Source organism: Solanum pennellii, chromosome 12 (assembly GCF_001406875.1).
Source record: "Solanum pennellii chromosome 12, SPENNV200".
Classification (NCBI taxonomy): domain Eukaryota; kingdom Viridiplantae; phylum Streptophyta; class Magnoliopsida; order Solanales; family Solanaceae; genus Solanum; species Solanum pennellii.
Genome location: NC_028648.1, coordinates 69,701,822 through 69,711,520, shown reverse-complemented (window position 1 = coordinate 69,711,520; position 9,699 = coordinate 69,701,822). Strand labels below are relative to the sequence as shown.

Genomic DNA, 9,699 nt, shown 5'->3' with positions numbered 1-9,699 from the left:
ATAACCCAACATAATTCATAAACCTCGTATAAGACTAATAACATCATTACCTTGACCCATTTATTCTTTATACTCAATTCAAGACAACATGCAAGTCAATACTACCAATATCATCATAATAAGGCCATAGTCAACTAATGCATATTTGCACTTCATTTAATTAACACATCATTAAACCTTACTCATAAACCAATCTAAGCCTACTAGTGCAATGTACATGTGAAGCCTCATAACCTCACACATACTAAGTAAATCCCCAAAGAGACCAGAAGCACTTATTATTTACTTCATATATCAAAGAGACAAGTTTAGTCAACTACATGCATATCAAGTAAGACCTTCATTATTTAGTCAATAAGACCAACATCATAATATCATTACAAAAGTAGGTCAGTACAACAAAGTCATGCATAATAGACATATACACATACATAAACATATAGAACTCCCTTCAAGAGCTACTTGTGCAATGCATAGGTAAAGTCTCATACCCTCACCTACACTAAGCAACTTCCCTTAGGTGATCCTAGTTAATGTTCATCATGTTACTACCATTTTCCATTTTACTTTAGAGGAACTCTAGCCTTAACCGACATTAAGACCATGTGAGCTAAACATAGAATTTGGTGTCATGGAACCCCACACTGAAAGGAGGTGCTTTACTTGCCAAGGTAGAATATTAACATCATGCTAGCATATTAGGTGGAAACACTTGCTAGGTCCTATGGGGGCAACATATTTAAGGAACTATGAGATGTATATTGAAACTCTTTTTATGCCAATTAGCATTGTAGTTTCCATCTCATAAGAAACCAAAGGGTGAACATGCCTTTCTTTTTAGGAAGGGGAACCTCTCATTGTCATGTTCACTCGGTGCTAAGCTAAGTTCCCAACATTACTTCATAAAAATAGGCTTTAGGAGATTTAACCCCTCATATGCATAGTTCCTAGGTTAATGATGAGAATTTCCTTTCATCAACACCTAAATCATAAGAGAATATCATTTTACATGGACGTAGCATAATCCTAGCGTAGTCTAGTTTAGAGTACAATTGAGCAATACCATTCAAAAGACCCTATTTTACTAGATTATCATAATAAGCTTCATTCATTCATCCACGTGTGTGTATGTGTAAATATATGAGAAAACCTTTCACATGAACACATTTAGACACTACATGATCATACTTAATTATTCATAGACTTCCTTCATAACATAACATTAATATGCATAAGATATCACTTCTAATCCCTTACAATCATTCATTTATCATCATCTCATATTCAATATGTTCATAGCTTAGTCTTGCATTCATACTTATATCCATAGAGACTTTCCCTAGGAACTGTCCTATCAAGGTACACATGTGTAATGTATAGGTAAAGTCCCCTACCCCTACCTACACTAGCCCACCTATCAAGTCATCCTAGTTAAGAATACTTTCATGGACATATTACCCTTGTGGTCATGCATGAAGTTTGTGTACAGTGGCCAACCTAATCATATAATGGCAACAACATGGTGATGAGGAAGCCACCCTCCAACGACCACAACACATGTACAACATCTCTCAAGTATTATGTCACACACATATAAAGTATCAAGGACTATAGACTACACGCACTCACATTACATCATAGGAGAACAAGAACATATTTAATCTTTACATAGAAGACTCCTACTCATGCATATAATACCACACAAACATATTAAGGCACATAGGTAGGGGGTCTTTCATCAATATTACTTCATCAATGTTAACCATAAGGACCTCTCATAACCCCAACATCTTCATTCACATGCTCATATCACTATCAATACATCCTAGATCATAAACTAGAATATAAGACTAGGCATATAACTTCACATGTGTTATCATCATAACCACACTTAACAATACATCAATTTGACTTCAAGGCCATGAACATAACATGTAGAGAATATTAAGAAAGTAAACACCGCCATCATAAGTAAACCATACCACACAATGTCAATCTAACTACCATAGGCTAGAGATTAGGTCATCTTACCAATTATCCAAGCTTTGATCATTATTAATCAATTCCCAAAAATTCACCTTCAATTAATATAGATAACAGTACCAATAGACAATATAACATAATTGAATCATAATCTCATTGACATCTACACAACATCGCAAGACCTACATTATAGGCCAATTTGACAAAATAGGAGAATCATGAGTTGTTCATGTAATCGTATTGAAATTCACCATAAAAATAGTATCTAATCATAAATTCATCATGAGAACGCTTTTGAAATCAATTTGACAACGAACCCATGGCTAGATGGAAAGTTAGGAATTTGGATCATGAAATCTCATTGAAAAACCTTTGAGTGAACTCCTTAAATAGAAGATTAACGAAGGATGAAAAAAATGTCATACCTCAATACATCACAAGACCATGAAAACATGAAGAAGAAAACATGAGAATCCATCACCTAGGATGTTCTTGAGCTTGATCTCCAATGGAGGTTTCTACAGAGAGTTTCTTTTGAGAAGGGAAGTCTAATTTTGAAGAATGAATTGGGAATGTGGTTTTGATATTTTTAACTAACTTAATATACCCAAAAATAGACAAAATAACCGCCTAGACTCTACTTGTAAGTAGGGGTGAATTTCCCAATTCACCCTTTACTTGGCAGCGTGTAGGAGACAGATTGCAGGTCCTAACTACGGAAGGCAGCAACGGATCGTTGGTACAATGACGGCACCATCCTGCACATCCGTCGTTTGTGACAGGGACTCATTAATTGGTGGATGATATCCCACGTATAAGTATGGAGAAATACCTCCAATTGACGGAGCATAGGTCATAGTAAGGGCATCGTTTTCTTGGTATTTGATTGGCACTGCCAAGGCAGTGTACTGCCTACTTTTGGGTCCTCCTCAAGGACTTTTTGGGTGGTCATTGGGGAGTCGTGCCCAAATTTTTTGACATTAATTATGATCATATACAAGTTAAGGTCCTATCTTATCATTTTAGGCACCAAACAATCCATTAAACATATTAAGGCACACTAGAACACAATAGCACACCTAAAGACTACCTTTCGAACGCCTTGATCGTTCTTGGACGTTTGACCTCCACACCACTTAAAATCAACTATATGAGATGTAAAACACTTTATTAAATTGTTATTAAACCTTTAAGTCACATGTGAGACTCTAGATACCTTAGTTCATTTTTGGGGATCTTACAGTAAAGAAATCTAGTTTAGATTTCCTTGTTTCCTCAATGCCCTCATAGGAAGTTCTCAGCAAAATCCCAAATTTCTTTGGCTGATTCGCACAAAGAAATCAAATCATATACATTCTCTCCGGTTCCACATATTAAGACATTCCTAGCGTTGTGAGTTTTCTCAATTTCCCTTTTATAAAAGTTATTGTATTGTCGTCGGGTTTTCAGAATGGCCCTTGTAACATCCCTTATTTTACTTCTATAGTTGGCATATAGGGACCATAACAAATAACATCCCACGGCTCACAATCTTCATCTATTATAAAGTCAAACATGCTTTTTTTCCACCACTCTTTGTACTGATCATCAAATAGAGTTGGCTTCATTGGAGACCGGCCTTCTTGCTATCTTGGTGGAGCATTCATTTCTTCAGGATCTTTTCTTTTCTTAGTGTTCCCCGAATAGAAAAGTTAAGCTCTGATACCACTTGTAAGAGTGTATACGTCCACTATCAGTCAGGGACCAAGTCCCTTCTTCATCAAGAACGGTAACTAAAATATATGAAGAAAGTAATTAGCTGAAAGTAAGATTTGCACAAGTGTTTTACGTGGAAACCTCCTAATCTCCTAAACTAAGTAATGCGACGATTACTTAACCGAGCATAAGCAAATACAACAATGCCCACTACACTAATCCTCAACAATTAATGTTGACTTTTATGGTAAGATACAGAGTTACACATAACTATATTCTTACAAAGATTCACACCAGTTTTGAAACGTTTCTAACACAAGTGAAATAAATCCTTCAAGTTAAGCACAAAAACAAATAATCAAGAACAAAAGCAAGTACAGAAAGTACTCCTTCAATTGATCAGGTCCTTTCTGTAGGTGTTATTGTGCTTGAGTTCTTCCTTGAAGATGGTTGTCTTTTTAAGCTTGTGAATTTTGTTTGCCAAATCTTGAGTTGTGTTTTTAGAGGAGAGACTATATAAAATCAACATAACTCCTTGGAACCGCCCATTGGTTGAAAGTCTGTTGTTCAGAAAAGTTATGCACCTACCACATCAGAGGTGACAGCTTTCTAGCCGGCTGTTTAGTCGTCTTTCCCATACACAGTCTTGAAGGTACCAGGTCCCTTGCAATTTTTTCTTCGTAAGTTCTTGAGAAGACGTGTTGACTCTCTCTCTTTTTGAATGAATGAATTAATTTGTTATTTGTCATGTTGACTAAATCAACCATAAAGAGTTATTGACCGCTGGACAAACAATTTCGTTCATTCTGATTATTGTAGTACGCCTCACCAACCTCTGACGCGACAGCTTTGCAGTTGTACCCCATTATAGATCTAGACGAGAGCACTCTGCCAGGGACCAAGTCCCTGGTTTAATGGGTCTCAAAGAGTCGTACCCGTTTCTAACCAAGTTACTTTTTCTAGGAGGAATTTATGTGTTACAGTACAGTGACTTGCTTCTGCTTCCATGTAATGTTGTCTGTTAATGGTTCTAAAAGCTTAGGATTATCTCACAAAACAAGAAAGAATGGACTTTCTCTAATTGCTATGGCTGCTGCTGAAGATGAGAACAGTGCCTTTGAAGGACCATTTGAATATAGGAATTATGGCTCATATAGATGCAGGGAAGACAACTACAATTGAACGTGTCCTTTACTATACTGGCAGAAACTATAAAATTGGTGAAGTGCTACAATGGACTGGATGGACCAAGAGAGCCAACAGAGGGGGATCACAATTACTTCTGCTGCTAATACCACGTTATTGGTAATCCTGGTCACGTGGACTTCACTATTGAAGTAGAGCGTGCCCTTAGGGTTTTAGATGGTGCCATATGCTTGTTTGACAATGTCGCTGGTGTGGAAACTCAATCAGAAACTGTTTGAAGACAAGCTGGTAAGTATGGAGTCCCAAAGATATGTTTAGTCTTGGGGCTAATTTCTTCTGAACAAGCGACATGATAGTAACAAACTTGGGTGCTAAACCACTTGTAATTCATATTCCAATTGGTGCAAAGAACCCATTCAAAGGATTTGTTGATCTTTTGATGATGAAAGATATTGTTTGGTCCGGAGAGGAATTAGGGGCAAAGTTTTCGTTTGAGGACATTTCTGCTGATCTTCAAGAGTTAGCTGAGGAGTGTAGGGCACTGATGAGCGAGACTGTAATTTAATTGGATGATGATGTTATGGAGAGATACCGCTACTTACTTGTGAACCTGATGTTGGAGCTCCACAAGTAAACTACCGTGAGAGCATTTCCAGGAACACAGAAGTGAAATACTTGCACAAGAAGCAGTCTGGTGATTCAGGACAATTTGCTGATATCACAGCAAGGTTTGAATCTATGGAAGCAGGCGATGGATATGAATTCAAGAGTGAAAACAACGGAGGTGCAGTGCCAAAATTAAGAATATATTCTAGGTGTTATGAAGGGATTAGAAGAATATATGAGTAATGGGGTACTGGCAGGCTTTCTAGTTGTTGATGTTTGTGCATGTGTTAGTACATGGCTCTTACCATGATGTGGATTATATTCAAGTGTTTTGGCAATCCTTTGTTAGAACCCATAATGAAGGTTGAAGTAGTAACACCAGAACAACATCTAGGAGATGTGATTAGTGACCTTAATTCAAGGAGAGGTCAGATCAACAGCTTTGGAGACAATGGGTCGTGCATCGTATGTTAGCCAAATTTGACGTTGTCCCTAAACACATTCAAAACCAGCTTGCCAAAAAGGAGGAAGCAGCAGCTGCTTAGTCAGTCATTTCCAGATTTTGGTTCCACCAACTTGAATATTATAGGTATTTTTACTCGACAAAGATGTTAAGTTTTGCACTACATTCTTTTTGTACGTACCAGCATGAAACACGATGGAGGATAACTGATATTGAGTTATACGTCTGAGGATTTTAAGCCATTTGTGTATTACATTGAATTTTTAAGCTGAGACTTAGATGGGACGGATCGAACAAAGAAAGGACTACATGTGTATACATGCATTTAAGATATCTCTGCATCCAAAGAAGCATCAATATTTTAGCACAAGATTAAGTGTCCTAATTCTGGGATTATCTTTCTGACTATAGAAACAAATATATGCTTTATAACAAACTGATGCTCTTTATTGACATCTTAGGTGTAACATCTGATGGTTGAGTTGTTTATTTCACATTTATTTTATGTTGGAAAAAAATCAATCCTGTTACTTTATTAAGAAACAATTTAGATAGTTGCATTTTGGTGGGACTAAAGAAATATTTGGTGTACAAGTAAATTATATGTTTGTATGAATACTTTACTGGAAAACCCTAAAATCCTTAAGTTGGAAAACCCGAGTTTTATTAGTTTGGTTTGGTTTATAAATTCAGAAAATCTAACACATATGGTTTGGTTTGATATTTGAAAAACTCGAACCAACCCGGTCATGTACACCCCCACCATTTTTTATATTGGTTGCCCACTACTTAAATCTAACACACCTCCGTGATAACACCTTAGAGTAATCAAAGTAAACTCATGCCTCTCTATAAAAAATCAACCGAATAATAATTATAGAAATGCGGGTTGAGATGTTGTATCAAACTTTGGTAAGGGAGATGAAATGGAGAAAAGAGAAAAGAAAGAATTGCGGCTGAGGGGGTGAGAGTCGTTCAATTTTTAGGATGGAAAGAAAAGGTTGAAGTGGGGGGCCGCGTGTGCAAAACATGTTGTTAAAGTGTTGTTGTTTTGAAGTATGGCAAAGTTAAGGAGTTGTAGTAGTAAAATGGCAAAAGAAGGAAGATGTGTGTCTTATTTGCTGTGTTCGAAATGTATAATTGTCATCATCAAAAAGGAGAAATTTGTTAGAATGATAAAGATTTTGATAATTAACAAATACAGGAACATATGAAAGAAACAGGTTGTACATACGTGTTCCTTACAGAACAAATCCGACTTGGATAAGGAGAACGTCAACCACGTGAATTTAGAAGTTATAAAGTAGCGAAATTATTATTTTTTCGACAAGAAACCAGTACAAAAAGGTTCCTTTTATAAAGGAGTTCAAACCCAAGTGAAAGAAGGAAAACTTATTCCTATTTAAGAAAATCTAATAAGGAAATTGTGTTTTCTTATTTATTTAAGGAAATTGTGCTTTCTTATTTATTTAAGGAAATTCTGTAGAAAAGGAGTCCAAGTAGAAGTCAACAAGGATTTGTAGAAGGCAAATACAAGTTGAATTATACAAGGAGTTGTTGAAGTTCTGATCTATAAATAGGGAGCTATTTGCATCAGAAAAAATTGTGCACTTACATAGAGAGAAGATCAAAACACGACCAAGAGGTTTGAGAGAGTTTTGAGATTTATCGGGGGTGTTGCAATTTGTGAGGAAAAATTGTAAGATTGTATTTAAGAGTCCTGTTTACAATCTGAGTTTTGTGAGTAGGAATTGTTCAACAAGTTTTAGAATTTGAAGAAAATTAGAAGACATAAAACTTGGGGGTTTTATGTCTTTGGGTAGCTAGAAATTAGAGTTTATAATTTCTGAGCTACGAATTAGAGTTTATAATTCCTCTAGAAATTAGAGTTTATAATTACGTAGGTTATATAGGTTTGTAATATTTTGATGAGAATTAAAGTTTAATAAAGTGGAATTAAATCCTACAGAGATGTAGGTCATGGTTTTTACCCTTAAGAGTTGAGGTTTTCTGAGATAAAATAATGTGTTATTATTTTATTTGTTTCACAAAACGTAACTGTTGTAATCTACAAAGGAACATATATAATAAACCTGTTCCTAAGGCAAATCGAGGGTCAGAATTCCAACAATAGGTATCAGAGCAGGTTATATTTGAAGAGTCTAACAACTCAAGATAAGATAATAATGAATTCTGCACCTCCTTTTGGGCATGCTAAAGGGCAACACATCAACAGACCACCATTATTTAATAGAAAATACTACTCTTGGTGGAAGACAATAATGGAAGACTTCATTCAAGCTGAAAATTACGAACTATGGGTTAGAATTACTAACGGACCATTAAATCCTACTATTACTGATAGTGAAGAGAATAAGGTACCTAAACCTACAGAAAAATATGGGGAAGCCGATTACAAGATGTTAGGAAAGAATTCAAAAGCTAAGTGCATTCTCGTATGTGAATTAGGACCTGATGAGTTAAACTGCATCTCTAGTTGTGCCTCTGCAAAACAAATATGGGACATTTTAAAAAACACTCATGAAGGTACAACTCAAGTTCGTAAATTCAGAATTGTCAGACTTTGTTCTGAATATGAAGCCTTCAAGATGAAATCAAGAGAATCACTTCAATATATGATCACCAGATTTACCATTGTTGTAAACGAGTTAAGATCCTTGGGAAAAGTATACACAACTGAGGAACCAGTAGAAAAAGTACTAAGGACTCTGCCGAGATCATGGGAAATAAAAGTTACTGCAATCAGAGAAGCCAAGGATCTAACCAATATGACTTTGTATGAATTAGTACGAAATCTCAAAACTTATGAGATAAATGTTGACAAAAGAGGTGAAGGATTTGGATTTAAAGCAACTGAAAGTGATGAATCTGACATAGATGATGATGATCTTGCTCTGATAAGTAAGAACTTCAAGAAACTCTTAAAAAGGAGATTAAACGCTAGAAAGAAATCACCACCCCAAAAAAGAAAAAACTCTTGAGAGATCACAAAGCAAAGGCTGCTTCAAGTGTGGTAAGACAGATCATCAGATCAAGGATTTAATGGAAAAAGGAAAAAGCTGAAAAAGAAAGGAAGGAACTCTTTAATAAAAAGAAAAACAAAGGAAAAGAACAAGCAATGTATGCAGCTTGGGGAACAGGTTCTTCGGACATGTATGAAGAAGATGATGAGGACATTGCTTTGACGGCGATAGAAGAATCAGATTCTGAAGATGAATCAGACTTTGAAGAAACTGAGGTAAATCTTCTTAACCTAAAAGATAAACTAGTAAAGTTCTCTAAGAAAAAACTTTCATTGTTATTGCTTGCTTCCATAGACACAATTCAAGAACTTGTTAACACCAAGAGCCAACTACTAGCTTCCTTATCTAGCTTAAAGTTTGAGCACATTGATCTTAATAAAAACAAACATGACCTTCAAGGGAAAATCAAGCAACTTGAATCTCACAATCTGAAACTAAGAACTGAGAATCTAAAATTAAAAGTTCTTGGTAAAGAAAGAGGGGGTGAACTGCCTGACCAAAAACTTAAGGTCGACAAACTCAAAAATAACATAAACTAGAAAAGGAAATCTCTAGGAGAATAAATCTTGAATTAAGTAGGATGAGAAGTGATCTGGAAAGAGCAAATAAGTGGACAAAATCTCCATGATAGTAACCCATCTAGGTAACAATAGTAGGAACATTAAAACTGGAATAGGGTATGAACAACCCATAAATGGGAATCCTATGTTTTGTATTATTTGTGGTATCTCAGGTCACTCTAAACTATATTTTCCTAAATAC

At 35.7% G+C, this 9,699-nt stretch overlaps 1 pseudogene; it reads left to right on the top strand.

Annotated features, from left to right (window-relative positions):
- Positions 1-4,689: 4,689 nt before the first annotated feature.
- On the top strand, positions 4,690-5,975 carry LOC107006514 (annotated as a pseudogene).
- Positions 5,976-9,699: the final 3,724 nt, after the last annotated feature.